At 39.3% G+C, this 17,747-nt stretch overlaps 1 long non-coding RNA gene across 1 annotated transcript; it reads right to left on the bottom strand.

Moving 5' to 3' along the window:
- Positions 1 to 10,324: 10,324 nt before the first annotated feature.
- On the bottom strand, positions 10,325 to 14,588 carry LOC120613133 (uncharacterized). The gene is made up of 2 exons (XR_005655599.1): positions 11,559 to 14,588; positions 10,325 to 10,687 (listed from the first exon to the last, which is right to left on the bottom strand). It is a non-coding gene; the product is annotated as an uncharacterized LOC120613133 (long non-coding RNA).
- Positions 14,589 to 17,747: the final 3,159 nt, after the last annotated feature.

Raw genomic sequence — 17,747 nt, 5'->3', positions numbered from 1 at the left:
CCATTCCTTTTTATGGCTGAAAAATATTCCATTGTATGTATGTGCCATTTTTGGTTTATTATTCACTTGGATGGACACTTGGTTTGTTCCACTTTTGGGCTATTGTGAATAATGCTGATAAGAACATTTACATATAAATATCTGTTTAAGTCCATGTTTTCAATTATTTTGAATATATACTTAAGAGTGAAATTACTAGGCCATGTGGTAATCTCATGTTTAACTTTTTGAGGAACCACCAAACCCTTTCCACAGTGGCTGTATCATTTTATATTTTCACCAGCAATTGAAGATTCCTCGCCAGAAATTGAGTTCCAATTTTCTGTATCCTTGCCAACACATTATTTTCCATGTTTTGAATTATAGCCATTGTAGTAAGCGTAAAGTAACATCTCATTATAGTTTTGATTGTATTTCTCTAATGACTTCAAGCTTTTTATGTGCTATTGACCATTTTTGTATCTTCTTTGGAGAAATGTCTATTCAAATCCTTTGCCCATTTTGTTGTTTGTCTTTTTGTTGTTGAGTTGTAGGATTCTTTTTATATATTCTGGGTATTAAACTCTTATCAGATATGTAACCTGGAAAAAATTTTTCTTCCATTTTGTGGATTGTCTTTTTACTCTCCGGATAATATATATTTATTCTGATATTTATGGTATTTTAAAATTTTATTCTGGTAGTGTTCTTTATAAAGTAAGGTCCTCAAATAATGACATTTCATTCGATGTTGTTTCATTGTAACATTGATGAAATGTGTAGGAACTTAACTCTTGTTTATATCAATTAGCCTATGGTAAAATTTCGTTATATGTCATTTGGCCACAGTTCCGAGAACATATTGACAATGTTAAGTGAGGACTTATTATCTTCTATTTGATTTGTCAGCTTTAAGTAATATTTTTTTTTTACACATTACCTATGTAGCAATTACTAAATTTATTTTACATTTCCTTTTCATTCTCCATTCTCTTAGGTTTTTTGGTTTTGTTATTTCTTTGTCAGAATATATGTGTCATATTATTCCTCCACTTCTGTCTCCATGCTTGTATTAGCCTTTATATAAAAATAAATTCAATGCTCACCAACACATTTTTTAACCAGAATTTTCCTAGTTATCTCTTGGTTGGATGAAGCTCAAGTTCGAGTAGATATCTTAGGCGGGTTTTCTGAATGTTATATTTCTAGAGTTCTTGTATTTTAAAAACTTTTTCAATACCTTTGATATTTAAAGGACTATTTTACTTAATATAAAATTCCTTGGCTCACATTTTCTTGGGTTTCTAAAGATATTGCTCTGCTTTTGTTTTGCTTTGTATATTACTTTCAAGAAGTCTAATGCCAAGCCGAGGTCCTCTCCCTTATAAACAGTTCAACCTTTAAGCTTGAGAACTAAAATTTTTTTTCCTTTATCTTTAAAGTCTGATTATTTTAATAAGATATGTCTTATAGTTGGCTACCCTGGTTCAATATTTCTGGGTACACAGTTGGTACTCTCAATGTGTACACTTAGTTTTTATTTCAAGGACATTTCTTAGGATTTCAATTTTAAAGATCAGTGTTTATTTATTTTTTCTATTTTCTGGGACTTCAATTCTATGTATGTTGGATCTTCTTTGCTTGCCCTTTATATCTATGCCACTTTCTGTCTGTTCCCTTACAACTCTTCTTAATTTTATTTTCTCTGTTCGAGCTATATCATTTCTCTCATCAGTGCTCCTTATTATATTTTCAGTCAAGTAATTTCCTTTGTGCCCCTTGTAATTTAATCTTAATTTTTGAGATGATTTTCATTTCTTTCTGAAGTTTGGTAAACTCTTATTTCTTTCTTTCTTTTTTTTTTTTTAGGAGGGAGTTTAGATTTCCAAATTCTTGAAAAATCTTGAGATATTTTTCATAATTTCAAATTTTTTGTTCAAGGATATCTATGATATTTGATGTTGGTTAAGAGGTGAGATTTTCCCTGCTCTTAGGAGGATAGAGAGAAGACTGGACAAGTTTTAATCAAATTCTTATGTTCTGTTTTCTTCTTACATGTATGTAGAAAAACTGCTATTTTTTTCTTGTTATTTGAAATGCATTATATTTTCCTGGACCAACAATAACACATGATTTAAAAAAAAAAAAAAAGTCAGGAGTAAGGAATTTGCATGGCTTAGTAGGTTTCTTAATTTGACTGTACCTTCTTCTCTTAGAGTAGCAAGGTTCAATTTCTTTAATAAATGGTGCCTTCTGAAGGAGGAAGTATTAATAGATTTTGCAATTTCCCTTTGTTTTTATGGGACCCGTAATTTCTAACTCTTGCTTCTTCCTTTCTCTTCATAACCAAGCCTTCTGCTTCTAATTGCCTCCCCTTCTCACAGAAGTGATGCTTTCCTAAAATTGTCATCTCAAATTCTGAATGCTTTTGAGTTTTTTCTTTGTAAGTCCCCTTTAGCCAGTGCTCTTCTCCACCAGGTCTCAGAGCTTCTCAGAATTTCTCCAATCGGAGTGAGACTCCATCTCTCGGGGGGTTGTTTGATCTGTATTCTGCCACAGCTAGTCGGCCCCCCACTATTCTCTTGCTTTTCTTTGTAGTTTCTCTCTGATTCGCTACTTCTACACTCGAGAGTTATCTCTGATTATTTTAAGATATTCCTACTTAGACGCAAATGAATTTTAGTACTCTTTTCTCCTGTAGAGGAACACATTCTGTAGGCATGTTTTTAAGGATAGTTTTATTTGAACTCCTTTGTAAGTTGCGTAGTTTTTGTAGGTTGTACGGGTATATTCTAATTTAGACTGCTGTCATTATCCCCTGAGAACCAGGAAGTCTCTGTACCTCAGATTATTTATTTTAAAACAAGAATGTTCAGAACTTACCTCTCGGTATTATTTTCAGGATCAAATGAGGTAATGCATATAGAATTCCTAGCCTAGTACATGACACATATTAAGTGCTGAGCAAATTATAGTTGTTATTATTATTGCTGTTGTTGCTCTTCTGATTGACATTGTGAGTCTTCCCCATGTTGGCTGTTTTCACAAGATCCTCAGGTGTCAAGAGTCCCTAGGGAGGGAGAATCTGAGATTTAATTCTAAATTCTCTCTTAGTAACACATGGGCTAGCCTTGTTTTCCTTCCGAATTCAACATGAATTAGACAAGGCATCATTTTTATCATCTCTAGAAATATATTTTTTTAATATTCTGATACTTTTCCACTGAGAATAAATGCTTCTTCAAAAGCAATTAATCATAAAAGCAGATGGAGTGGTAATGGATACAACCGCCTTGTGGGTCCCGGCAGGAGGCAGGGGATGGCAGCTCCGCCTCTCACTCTGCCTGAGCTGCCTGCTGTGGTCCCTGTGCCATTTGGTATTTTATAAGATTCACTTTACCAAACTGAGCTGTTCCTCCTTTCTTCCACTTTGTAGTTTTCCTCTCCCTTTTCCTGATGCTTCATTCTTTTCTTGCTCACTCTTCCCCATTGTTACCCTCTGCCCTCTCTTGCACCCTCCACCACACACACTCTACAGTGTGTCACCTGATTGAATAGCTTGTATTTAGAACATCTCTTTTCCCAGACTGAAGTTAACATGTGCCCTCTCATTCAGTTTCCACTTCTTTTCCCTGCTGCCTTTACTAAACCATCAGTATCTCTGGTATAGCCTATATAACATGTAATGTATTCCGGCTAAGTGACTCACTTAGGATGGAGCACTGGGAAACAGTTGCCCTTGGACCTCAAGCCTTTAATGAACAATGCTGGTTCTTATATCCCTCCTTAAGCAATGACATATACTATTCCAGGGGCAATTGTGGCAGCACAGAGTTAGAGTATTCAATTATTATTGCTCAAGAATCCATGGAAATCCTTTTAGTCCAATTTCCTGACTTTAGAACAGAAACTGTTCTGGCATCTCTATTTCCCAGTACTCAAGAGCGTTCCTAACATGCATAGAGTTCTTGGGAAATGTGGGAGGCTGAGTAATGGTCCCCATGATATCCAGGTCCTAGTGCTACTTTATATGTCAAAAGGGACTCTACAGATGTGATTAAGTTTAGGATCTGGAGATGGGGAGGTTACACTGGAATATCTGAGTGGGCCCAGCGTCATCGCAGGGATCTGTTTAAGAGGGAGACGGGATGTCAGAGAGGAAGTGGGAGATGTGTCCACAAAAGCAAGATGTTGAAGTGATATGAGGAAAAGGTCACAGGACAAGGAATGCATGTGGCTTCCAGAAGCTAGAAAAGGCAAGGAGACAGATATTCCCCAAGGGCCTCCGGAAGAAACTAGCCTTGTCAATACCTTAACTTTAGCCTATTGAAACGGATTTGGGACTTTCGTCTTCCAAAACTGTAAGAGAATAAATTTGTGTTGTTTGTTTTAAGCCACTAAATTTTTAGTAGCTCATTACAACAGCAGTAAGAAAACAATACAGGCCATGCATGATACCCCTTTACAAAATTTATTTACTCTTCACTTAACATTTAACTCCAGCAGAGTTAAGGGACTCATCCAAATTCACAGGGATGGTTATAGACAAAATGTTGATGAGAACTAGGGTGACTATATAGATTTTGATGCATACAAATAAGTCAGAACCTAGTTGTTTAAGACAATAAACTTTTATTTAGCTAACAATTCTACAGACCATAAATTTAACTAAGCTCTCCTGGGTGGGTTTCTGATGTTGACTGAGCTCATCTATGTACCGGTCAGTTGCCAGGTCACCTGGGGGTCAGCTGGTCTGCGATGGCCTCGGCTGGCTGTTTGTCTCTGCTCCACCTTATCTTTCAGCCTCCAGCAGGCCCATGTGGCATGTTCTCAAGAAAAACTGAAAGTATGCAAGGTGTGCTGGGGCCTGGGCTTAGAACTGGCCCATCCCTTCCACCTTCCACTGTGTTGTACTGGTAAAGCAAAGTCATTAAGTCGAGTCCAGATTCAAGGAGCGGGAAGATTCTACTTTTTGTTGGAGAAGCCGAAAAGTCACATCTGAAAGGATATTGGTGCAGGGAGGAATGGTTGTTTATCAGTGTACCCCATCCTAAAATTTACATCTTAAACTGGGGAACTTTTGATAGTGAAAGGGAATGTTTTTAAGAATTATGACAAGACAGCAGATGTAAACCAGAGCTGTCCCAGGTGTTAGGGTATTAGGGTCCTCTGGCCTGGCTCCCAACCCAAGGCTCTTTTTACTTCCCCACGTGGCATTACGATGCTGCTTTATGATGCTGGGAGGAAGCCACAGAAACTTGCAAAGGACAGACCTCGAATGTGAGTCCAAGCCTAAGATTAAGATGAAGATATTCCTGGTGTCCAAATAAATACCCATAAAGAATGTGTTTTCCTTTTTCTCTCTATAATCCAAGTGCTTTCTCCTTAAAAACTCTTCCCTTGTACATCTGAATGGTCATTAAGGTGTCATCCTCAATAAAGACATTTGATGCTGTGTTTGGCTCTCGGTACGTGTATATACGTTTCATGTGAACATACATTTAATAAATATAAAAGTGAAATGAAAATATTTCTAGAGTTTCCACCTAAAGCTCTTCATGTTAGCATGTATGTATAAAGCTCACTTCTGTGACTTGAAACCTTGTCACAGATTTCTGTTGACCTGAGCTGTAGGGAATCTGGCCTCCTTTTCTAATTCCGCCAAGCCTTCCAAAAGCTTATTTCAAAAGCTTATTTTATAGCCTGGTTTATAAAAAGCTCTTTTTTTTTTTTCCTTTAAATAATAAAGTATTTTTGAATTTCATCATCAGCTTTAGAATTTGTTGTACTATGGTTTGAAGTCATGAACTGGGGCATTTTGAAACTTGTTTAAAACCTAGAAATTCTAATATATTTATGGTGGCTTTTTAATAACCTCCTAGCAAGCAGGCCATTCTTGGAGAGGTTATTCAGCTGATAGTAGCAGATTTGTCTGGTTCTACCACTTCTATCTTAACATTCCTAGATCAGATTAGTGGAGAGCACCCAGTTTCCCTCTTGATTAAGTCTGGAGATCTCTTCTTGGCTTTGCAATCCCTTTCAACCAGGCCCTTAACTTCTTGTCCAGCCTTATCCTTGCAGCTCTGAGACAGGTAATCTGCCAGCCTGTCAGGCTGATTTTCTTACATTCCTCTGCATGTGCAATTTCTGAAAAATACATCTCATCCCTCCTCTGTTGGTGGAAGGCAGAGAAGAGTGCACATGACAGTGACAAGAGTGACCACTGCCAAATCATCGCTGGGTGAGATGGGGGTGGGCAGTATATGTCTTTACACACAACACCCCTTTCAAAGCAGCTAACGTGGGAGGCCATACTTTGCAGTAGGGAGGACCTCAACTTTGCCCAAGCTGCCCTCTCTCAGATCGTACACTAACAGTCCCCAGTGCAGTACCTCCCCTTATTTATGTCTATGCTTCACCGCTCCCTCCTCATCCTCCAACTCACCCCTTGCTCCTGCCAAACTATAAGCAGAATTGTCTTTACCCATTCCTCGAACGTGTTTTTACACCCCTTAAAGTATAAGCTACGTACAAAAAGTGGTGCAGACACCATAAATGCACAAGTCAATGAATTTTTATAAACTGAACCCGCCCATATAACCAGCACCCAGATTGAGAGATAATATTACTGGTGCCTCGAGAGCCCCCTCATATTTCCTTCCAGTCTCTACTCCCCACCTCTAAAAGTAACTACTCTCCTGATTTCTAATGTAATAGGTTAGTTTTGTCTGTGTTCAAACTTTATAATGAGAAATCATAGAATATGTGCTTTTTATGTCTGGCTTCTTTTACTCAATGTTATATTTATGAGACTCAGCCCTGTTGTTGTAGATTGTTTATCTTTTTGCTTTATAATATTCTTTTTGTGTAAACACCACAGTGTACTTACTCATTTTTCTGTTAATGGACATTTTGAGTTTGGGATTATTATGAATAGTGCTGCTATGAGCATTCTTATACATATTTTTGGTGAACATATATGCATTTCTGTTGGGTATATGCCTAGGAGGGGAATTACTTGGTCATTTGGTCTGGGCTTGTTCAGTTTTAACAGACTGCTGATAGTTTTCTAGGGTGATTGTAGCAATTACATTTATACTCCCATAGGCAGTATGTGAGAGTTCTGTTTCCTCCACATCCTCACTAACACTTGGATTTTCTATCTTTTTATTCTAACCATCTCAATGAGTTGTAGGGTATGACATTGTGGTTTTAATTTTTAATTTCCCTATTGACTGATGAGGTTGAGAGGATTGAGTTTTGTAAGTCCACACCCCTGTGCTCCAAAGGATCCAGTGGAACCCAAGTTAGTCTGCCATGGAGGCCTGGCACTCGTTGTGTTGTGAGCAGCCTGAATGGAGTAGAGCGACTGGTCAGCCAGGCTTGGGCTGGGGTTGGGAAAAAATCTATACCCACCCCAACTCTAGGAACTAGCACACTTTCAGATAGTCCTTGAATCTTAAAAGTTCTTCACAGTGGGCCACCATCCTTGTGGCGGGGGCGGGAGGACCGTGGAAGGCCAGAGGCCACTCCAGAGAGACACTGGCCACTACAGCGCAGTTCCCTTCTCAGGTTACTTACCCTCCTAGAGAGTTGTGTAGACTAGATAGAGTTGACTCCTAACTGAAACAATTAGAAATGTAGCATCTGCTATCTCTCTGGAAACATATGAGCTTATCGTTTGACTTCCATCCATAAGACTTTCCTGTCACGTGGCCTCAGATAAGTTTCCTGGCATACTTCGCCATTTTTCAGAGCCGGAACCAAGCCCAGAGAAAAGGCTTCATTTAGCTCTCTCAATAACCCCACGAAGTAGGTGCTGTTATCATAAGCACCTGGCAAAGAGATCTTCATCAGAGTGATTGTTTTTATTCCTACAAGGTTGCCTTTGCTCAAAACTATTGTATTCCTCCTTTGAAGATGGATGTACAAATTAGATAATTATCTTTGCAAGAAAAACTTGACATGCTGAAATTGTTTTTCTTGGATGGGCCAAAAATGAGCCAAAAAAAAAGGTCTTCTTTTTCCACCTCCCCTCCCCACCTACCACCAACCTCAGTTTCCAAGAAGGTGGCTCTGGAGAATGACTCCCATTTGGACGTTTAATTTTTGTATGACCATGGAATAAAGCATCAGCCTTCTCCTTACTAGGTGAAGACTTCTCGTCTATTAGTACATGAGTTCCGTCCCCTACCTGATGTCCTATTCAGTTGTATTGTCCTCCTTTCAATTGCTCTCTCTTTCTTTTGTGACCAGCTCTAGCTGTGTTCGTCTGTCAAAGCTGAGCCCTTTATTATTTCTAAAGCTCACAGATGACTCCTTTTCCTGAGCTACAATACAGCACTTAATGATTTGGAACAAACAATTTAACTCCTAACGGAGAAGACCACAATGTTTCTTGTGTGTTAGTCTTTTCTACAGCCCACAAGATTACAAACTCGTTGAGGGTCAGTGTGTCTCACTCAACATATACCTATATGTGTCACACATTAGGTGCTCGACACTTTCTTACAGATTATTTCAGTTGTGTTCTCAATCATATGAGTTAAAACATTTAGCCATTTTAATACCTGTTCCTTTGGGTATGATCATTTTTGTGTATGTACCACTGTCTTTTTTTCTTAAATAAAATCTTTTCCTTTGGGTTTCAGGGAAGATGGTGCATTGTTGGAAAGGAGGGATTTTTCGGTAATTAGGAACTGTCTTTATTTCCCCTTTCACTCTTGACACAGTTCTAACTCCCTCTATATTTTTCTGGATATCTTCTTCCAGGTGGATGGTTAGAAGTCCCTAAAGCAGAACTTAATAGCTACTCTGCAGATCTTCAACTGGCATGCAGGTTCTGGGGAATAGCACATTTATTTACACTGGATGGCTCTATGAAAAATTTAGACACTCTTCCCAGATCTCTAGAACCTTAATCAAAGAAGCTAGTATTTGGATAATGTGCTTTGTGCATGGTTGTTCACCATAAGGATTAAGTGAACAACAACTTTGATCAACAACTTTGCCAAAATGCAGGAAGAACCAGGAGAAAAGGCAAGGTCTAGATCATTTACAAGTCCAACCAACAGCATTAACTCCTGGATAATTAAAAGATAACTTCTTTTTCTCTATATTTTCCCCTTCCTTTTACTAATTTTTATGATTTTTCAAAGGCATAAACCCCAGTCAGGCCCCTGGTGATGAAGAGTTCTTCTGTTTCCCTGAGCATATCTTTATAAGAAAGAGCGCCCGGAGCTAGGGCCTCAAACACCCGACCTCCACGTCCTCCCTTGCACTTCCACAGCAGCAGAATTTCATTTCTCTTCTGTTTGTCCTTTGGCTTTTTCTCTTCTTTATAAATTTTAATATTCCCTGCGCTGAACATAATAAAATTTAACAGTCACAGAATCTTAGTCTGTGACACGCTACAACTTTCCTGGTATCTTCATTTCCCTCCATCATTGAAGAGGCCATTCTCAAAGTCACCCTGAACCTTGCATAACTTCCACATAATGTTTATTCGATTCTGTTTGCACACCGAGATTTTTGTTCTTCACAGACATTATAGCTTTATTTCCCCGATTATGCTTCTTTGAGCTAATATTAACAATGTAAAATGGGGAAAAATTTTAATTCTCTCATCTAAGAAGAGGCTGATTCTGTGAAATGAATATTTGATAAATCAAACCTCCCTCACCCCACCCAGACCCACCCCATCCCATCTCATCTCTTGCTGTTCCTCACTAAATAGCTTCCAAGGGGAGAGAAAGTGGGTGAGTGAGATAAGCACCTGGCTTTTGCTATTCTTAATACAGCGTGGCAGTTGAATCAAGAGCTGTGTTGCTTTGGGGGTGATCTGAAAACCTACAATCAGGAGAGAGTTCCTTTCCTGTGCTGAACTAATTCTTATCTTGATTATAGTGGTGGCTACACAAATCTAGTTGTGTGGTAGAACCACACACACACACACACACACACACACACACACACACAAATGAGTGCATGGAAAACCTGAGTGAGGTCTGTAGTCTAGTTAGCAGTGTTCTACCCATGGACCATATTTACGCAGTTACCACGGGAGGAAGCTGGGTGGTAGAGGGCACACAGGACCTTCTCTGTACTACTCTGCAACTTCCTGTGAGCCCATAACTATTTTCAAAGTGCAAAGTTAAAAATAACCAGAGCGTATCAATTGTTAGTTTATACAAGTATGATTAAGCATGTGTGGCCACATCACTTTTACAAATTGCAGAGTGGCACTGGCACCACTTCCTCCCAGCAGCATCTGCTGACTCAGTCCAATGTCGCTGTTGGTCTCCCAGGAGAAAATCTCTAAGAAAGGAGAAAAAGAAACAGCCACTATCTCTTTTGTTACTTTATTTAATTCTCACAATAGCGCCTTTGAGGTTGGCACTAGAATTCCAGAATCAGCAGTGGGGGCTAAGTGACCTGCCCCCATGTTTATGCCTGAGCTGGGATGAGCTGGGGTACAGGGCTGGTTCCCCGTTCCACTCTATGAGTTTCTGTTAGAGGTGCAGTTTGAGGCAACAGGAAGGACCTTCAGGTCCTGGGTACATCTTCAACCTTCCTTCCCAGTAGATGATTCTCCCCTGGGAATGCCTGCCAAGTCTCAGTCCTTTGAGTTGAGGCAAAATTTTCCAAGTTGCTCTTTGGCAGAACTCTCTGTAGGAGGTTAATAAGTATTGTAGAGGGAGAAAGGGGCCTGTTTGGGAAAAGTAATACATCACGATAAATGTATTAATTTGAGAAATATGCTCTACGTTTTGAAGCATTTAAGAGCACTACTCTAAATTCTACCTTATAAGATGAATCATTTACATTAGGTAATCATTACCTAACCTGACCTAAATCATTTACATTAGGTAATCATTACATCAGCCTCCCTTTTTTTCCCACTGTTAGGTCTCCCAGGATCACTTCTTTTTAAAGATGCTAACAGACAAATTAAATAACTTTAGGATGTCCAAGCTTTGGTTGGAGGTATTTCAGGGAAGGAATTGGAGGGAAGACACCTAAAATCACATCTGACCCACACAAGCACTGCTTGCTGCTCTTCCAGGGCCAACCCTGCCCCTGCTGCAGTGTTATCTGCTTCCAGTGAGCTGATGGCTGCCAGTGCCGTTTTGGTTCCACACCTCTCTCACAAGCTCTTCCACACCCATGTGTCCATCTGCTTACTGGACTCCATCTCTTGGGTGCTCAAATTCAACACATCCAAACAGAAATCCTCTCTGCCTGCCCATCCGCAGCTAAAAGCTGTCCCTCCCTCGTGGCATCGTTTCCTACCCAGTTGCCCAAGACAGACATTTATTTTTAGGTCAGATTTATTGAGCTATGATTTACGTACAGTAAAATTAACCTTTTCAGCACATTGCTCTATGAATTTTGATACCAGCTTCCACCAGTGTAACCAATTCTAAAATCAGTAGAGAACAGTCCCACCACCTCTAAAACTTCCTTTATTCCCTTGGTAGTCTCACTGTAACCGAGCCTGGCTCCCTGAAACCACTGATCCGTTTTCTGTGCCAATAGTTTTGCCTTTTCCAGAATGTCACATAAATGGAATCATGTACCAGGTAGACTTTTGAGTCTGGCATCTTCTTTGAGCTAACACAGTTGAGACATAACACAGTTGAGAGTCATCCATGGTATCGTGGGTGTTGGTGGTTGATTCTTTTTTATTGTGTTCTGAATAATGTGCCGTCTAAGCCTGAAATTTTGAATCATGTAAAAAAATTTTTCTCTTTCATTTTCTACCACATCCCAGATCCTGTAAATTCTACTTTCTACATCTCTTTCAAATTCGTTCTTTGCTATCCTTACTGGTTCCCTTTCATCAAGGCATTTCTCACTTAGACAATTTCAGCAGCTTCGTAACTGGTGCTCAGTGCACATCCATGGCCGTGTCTTCTATCACACCCACCATGTTGCTGGTCTTAGTTCCTCCAGCCCACAAATCCAGTGTTCCATGGACCTCACAGCCTTCTCTGCACCCTGAAGTCATCGTCTACATTCCAGCCATGTGGAATGTTTCCACCCAACCTGCCTGAGGACCATGCCCTTTGGACATCAGCTCTTATATTTTAGTTCCTTCACCAGAGCCTGGACAGGCCTCAGCGAGTGCCCTGTCCCTCTGAGTCTTGGGGAAGAAATTATCCCCACAGCCTGTGCCAGCAACATTCTCATCAATATTACTAATGTTTCCATGCTCTGTAATTAGAGGTATTTTAAACTGCTACTCCCAGAATGTCAGTAAACTTCATCAGAGCTTATTTTAAAAAAATAGGGTTAATTAAACAGCTTTGCTCATTCAGACTTTCATCTTCTCCTAGGAATTTATAATGACTTTTGGACTCTGAGCTTGCATTTCTTTTCTCTGGGGTTTTGGTCAGGATTCAAAATACGCTTGGTTGGGGGTAGGGCTGGGGTGGACTCGCCCTTCCTCTCCCTTTTACACCCTTTTCGGGATGGAGAACATTTCTGGAGAGCACCCCAAAGCCATTCTGGAAGCCTGATGTTGTGTCGAGTTGCCCTTATTTATAATGTGGACCTCGGCAGTTCCTATCACAAATTCCTTTGACTTGGGATTAAAGCCCCAAATATTAACAATACAGTTTGCACATGTATATCATCCCTCAAAGGTTCATTTTTGACATTGCTTTTCAGTTTTGAAACCACATTTCTTGTGATTATTTAAGCAATTCCTTGTTTGTCTAACAGTTCTCACTAAAAGATTATTATTACATGATTTTCTCATTTTCTTTATCATTTTATTGATTGATGCATGTCTTTAAGTTATATTCCTAAGAAACGAACCAAAAGTCATCATCTTCCATACTGTTTTTAACAGTTCATATTGTTTTACTCTCTGCATTTATATCCTTAAACCATCTTCCATTCTCTGGACTTCGGTTTTAGTAAATCGAACACCTACACCGTTGTGCGAGCCTGCTAACCAAACGATTCCGTTTCAACGGCTTTGCCTCCTTTGATAACACAACGTTTTGGGGGTTTTTCAATATTTTAATGTATTTTGCTCTTCCTGAATAAAATTAAATGGGCATTTAAAGATGGTTTTTCATCAATGGTCTTTTAAAATGTGTTTTTGTGCCCCTAGTGGCCTTCCTCCTGTGCATCTCTGTTGCACCAACGTGGGTATCCTCTCTGCCCCTCTTTCTTCTTCTCTGACACTCTGCCCTGAAGAACCACATTCCTATGAGCACCTCCACTGGGGCACTTCATGTCTTTGCATCCACCTGCAGGGCTCTGTTCTTCGAGCCTGAACTACAGGGTGCGGTATGTTGCTATCCAATCCCTCTCTTCCCACCCTTGGAGTCACTCTCTGTAAGATGTAGATAGATGTGGGAAACCATATTTTGGCTGCCTCAAACAAGCCCTACTCTCTCATCTGTGCCCTTCCCACAGCCTCTATTTCATAATACAAACCTATGAGAAACCTTGTTAATCTCTAGCTGATTCATAATCAGTAGAATTCCTTCCTAGAATCTGAAAATACATCATCCTAATTTTTAGTGTTGTGATATTTTCCCCCTCATTTTCATTTTTGTTAGTGGTATTTAATGCCAGCCAGGTACTGTTTTAAACTGGAAGTCTTGTTATGGTGCTATCAGTAAAATTATGAATAGGGTGAGTCTTTCTTGGCTCCATTAAAAGATTTCTTAGTTTCTTGTTTACATTCTAAAAGCTGTTGTTATAAAGAAGCTTTATCTAGGGCCATTCCACAGAAGGGTTCCAAAGGACAATATTAAAACAAAATTCCAACATTAGTTTTTAATTAAAATTCATACACCAAAGCATCGTGCTAGGTGCTCTTATTGATATTATTTTATTTAATCTCTCAAACGACCCCATGATGTGATATTATCTTCTGTAATTGTAAAGGATGAGTAATAAAACTTAGAGTGATTAAATAATTCACCCAAAGACCACTAGTATTTTCAAGAGGGGATTGGAAAGCCATCAGAGCAGAAGGACCTGGCCCTGGATGCATTTAGAAAGAAAAGAGATACTGGCAGTCAGGGCATGTTGCTATCACCTCTCTTATCTTATCTGGGCGTGTTTTCTCACACCAGGATACTGGAGAATCTCAAGTAACTGAACAGATGTAAAATTAGTCTTATTATCAATTAATCTTGTAGAATTATGCAGTTTAATGTCAATGTGAAATAGATTTTTAAATTAGCTGCTGATGAAGATAGCATTAAATAAGCGAATGTGGCTGAGAAAGTGATCCTCCCCAGCATCTGAGAAATGGACATGCAGGGTTCAGGAGGTCAGAGTATCCCTTCTTTGGTAAAGGGTTTTTAGGGGTCTGTTTCAGTCTGCGAGATCCTATTTCAAATCGTTGAATTTGTTCGTTTCCTCACACGTGTAGCAGCCTTGCTTTCCTCTTTGAAAGTCTGTACCTGCCTCTCTATCCATCCCCATGCCTGGTTCTGATTGTCTCCCAGATTCTTATTCTTCCTTTCTGTTGAATTATGTTTGCCTATTTACTGAGCACTTCCTGAATTTTTCTCATCAGCAGAGATACAGAGGTGGCTGAGAGGACAGTTCCCACTCTGGAAGTGCAGTTAGTACCATGAGAGAGGTGTGTATCCGCGAACTGGGCCCAAGGGAAGGGTGCTCCCAGGGGAGGGTGAAACGCTCCAGTCAGGTGGATAAGAGCCTGTGCTCGGGAATCAGACACACTGTGCCAAAGCCCTAATCCACCGTTTCCTGGGTGACTCTGGGACACGTGAGGAATGCAGCAATCGTGATGGAAAGGGTTAGCACAGGCCCAGCATATATAGCAGACGCCAGTGAATGTCAGAGTTAACACCGGGTGATAACGGAGAGTGCTCCATTCTGACACTGCGCCAAACCCGAGCGGTGGCAATGCCCGGCAGAGTAGCCCAGAGACGTGGACTTTTCCACTTGACGTGATACATGTCCTTATTTTGGTTTCCCATTATGTAAGACTCAGCTTTTAATTTTTCCATTTTAATAGTCTCCAATCACCTATCACTCATTCCTAATTTCTTTCTTCCAGGCGCCTCTTCCAAGGGGGAAAAAAAAATCTGTGTCTCAGTACTCCAGTGGCACCTGCCTATAGAAACACAGGGAGAAATTCCATTTCGTTCTTGCCTCTGCTGGCTCAGAAGGCCAGGCAGAGTGCTAAGGTGTGTTCACCTCTGCACCTGAATCCCCTCTACTTCACTCAAGGGAACTCCTGAGAGGACTAAGGGGAAAAACGTAGGGAAAGTGAAGCCAGCCAACACCCAATATATCCTGGGGCACATAAACCTCTGCTGCCCTAGGAATCACAACCTCAGGACTGAAAGTAGTATTAGATGCCAGCTATCAGCTGCTCCAATCTCTTGCCTATGCTTAAAGCCCCAATACGTCATGTGACAGCGCGGGGACTGTGGCTGAAATAATGTGGCAAGCCTCAAGGTCGCCTGGAAACAGAACTTCTGCCATGCCATCAATCTAACCGTTAATATCTTGAGATTCAGTTGGTTGAAATTACCACCTAGAAATAACCACCACTGTTCACATACTACTTTCTTGAACACATGGGAAGCTGCGAATAGTTCCTGTCAGTGGTAGGAGATTGGGAGTCAGCTGGATATGAATTAAAAAAAACAAACAAACAAAAAAACAAAAACAAAAACAGTAATGTAGAACTTGGTGACATGTATGACATATATTCTTATAAGCATAAAACATAATTTTCATCACCTTAAAATTGTTACTGTGTATATGTACAGGTGATGACATTCCTGTTAAATATTCTGGTGTATTTCTTTGTGATATATTGAAACTGACCTGGAATAATTTTAATGTTGCAAACAAACATAGAAATGAAAAGTTTGTATCCAAATGAAAGAGAAGCATCCCTTTAGACATTATGATCCTTTGGATTATTAATCTGAGGGAAGGGAAAATCTGATTATTTTTTGGATTTCTATTTAATAAATCATGCTTAAATGGTTTACATCTGCTGTCTTGTCATAATGCTTAAAAACATTCCCTTTCACTATCAAAAGTTCTCCGGTTTAAGATGTACATTTTAGGATGGGGTACACTGATAAACAACCATTCCTCCCTGCACCAATATCCTTTCAGATGTGACTTTTCGGCTTCTCCAACAAAAAGTAGAATCTTCCCGCTCCTTGAATCTGGACTCGACTTAATGGCTTTGCTGAAAAGCAATGTCAAAAATGAACCTTTGAGGTTGGCTTTGTCCATGGCTTATATCTCTGGAATTTGAATAAATTTGTCCAAGTGTCAAACCCAGTAAAAGTCTCTCCGTCCAGAATGAGAACACTGAGAAAGAAAGGAACCTGGAATTTGTACGAGGGTAGTCAGGACAAGGAAAAGGGAATTATGTTGAAAACCCTGATAAAAAGTAAGTCTCTTTAAGAGACTGACTACAAAAGTCAAAAGAAACATAAGAATCGTTCAACATCCTTAATAAGATATATTAATATGTATGAAGGCAATCGAAAGATATTTTCAAATATGCAAGGCATAAGAAAATATACTATTCAGAGAAAAAATATACTTAGAGACATATACCACTTAAGTAATGGCTCGAAATTATCTCCAGAAAGAAAAATCACATGAAAGGCGCACAGTCAAATCAGTGGGTCACGTTGTCAGGGTGAATTCTCCTACAGTGCTTCTTTTAGGGTTTTGTTTGATTATTTTTGTTTTGTCTTCTCTATTTTCTTAACAGCAGTAAATATCTTTCTTGACCCACATCGTATATTCTCAACTTCAGCCGGAATTTGCATTTGGTTACTATTTGAAGCATTGAACTCTAACCTACGACACTAGTGCGGTTGCGTCAGCATTTGCTTAAAGCTAAACCTACCAGGCTGGGATGGTTTGCCAGAGGAAATCCTACTCAGAAAGATTAATAATTTGATTTTTATAATATCAGAGTTTTCTAGAACACTTTAACCTTGGGATAGGCAAAGATATCTTAAGCAAGACCTAAACATAAACAAAAATAATTATAAAGTAAAAGATCAATACATTGGGCAACATTTAAAATCAAGAACCTCTTTTCACCAAAAACAACAACAAGAACAACAAAATGCCATGAAAAAATAAAAAGGCAAGCCAAAAAGTAGAAGATTTTTCAATGCATATAACTGACCATGGGCATATATCCAGAATATGTAAAGATTTCCTCCAAATCAATAAGTAGGAGACAATCTAATGGGAAAATGGACAAGAGATGTGAATAGAACATTTACCTAAGAGAATAACCAAATGGCTGATAAATATCTGAAAAATTCTCTACTTTATTAGTAATAAAGGAAATGGAAATTAGAACCGGGGTGAGTACCACTATAGACATACCTATACAGCAAAAATTAAAGGCTTACACTCCCAGGTGTTGAGAAGGGTGTGGAGTAACGAAGTTCTCAGATCCTGCTGAGAGTGTAGAGTGGTACAATCACCTTGGCAAACTATTAGTATCTACTTAAGATGAACATACAAAATACCCTACGACCAGCAATGTCATATCTAAGTTGAACTCAAATAATTCATGTACTTGTGATCCAAAAGATGTACAGGAACAGATAGTATTAATTGTAGTAGCCAAAATTGGAAACAGCTCAAATATTCATCAACAATAAAATGAACTAGTTGTGCTATATTCATATAATGGAATACTACACAGCCATGAAAATGAATACTCTACAATTACACATACAAACTCATTGACAAATTTCACAAAAATAATA

The sequence above is a fragment of the Pteropus medius genome, unplaced genomic scaffold (genome assembly GCF_902729225.1).
Source record: "Pteropus medius unplaced genomic scaffold, Ma_sr-lr_union100, whole genome shotgun sequence".
Classification (NCBI taxonomy): domain Eukaryota; kingdom Metazoa; phylum Chordata; class Mammalia; order Chiroptera; family Pteropodidae; genus Pteropus; species Pteropus medius.
Note: the sequence above shows the minus strand (reverse complement) of the source record. Positions and strands in the feature narration are given on the sequence as shown.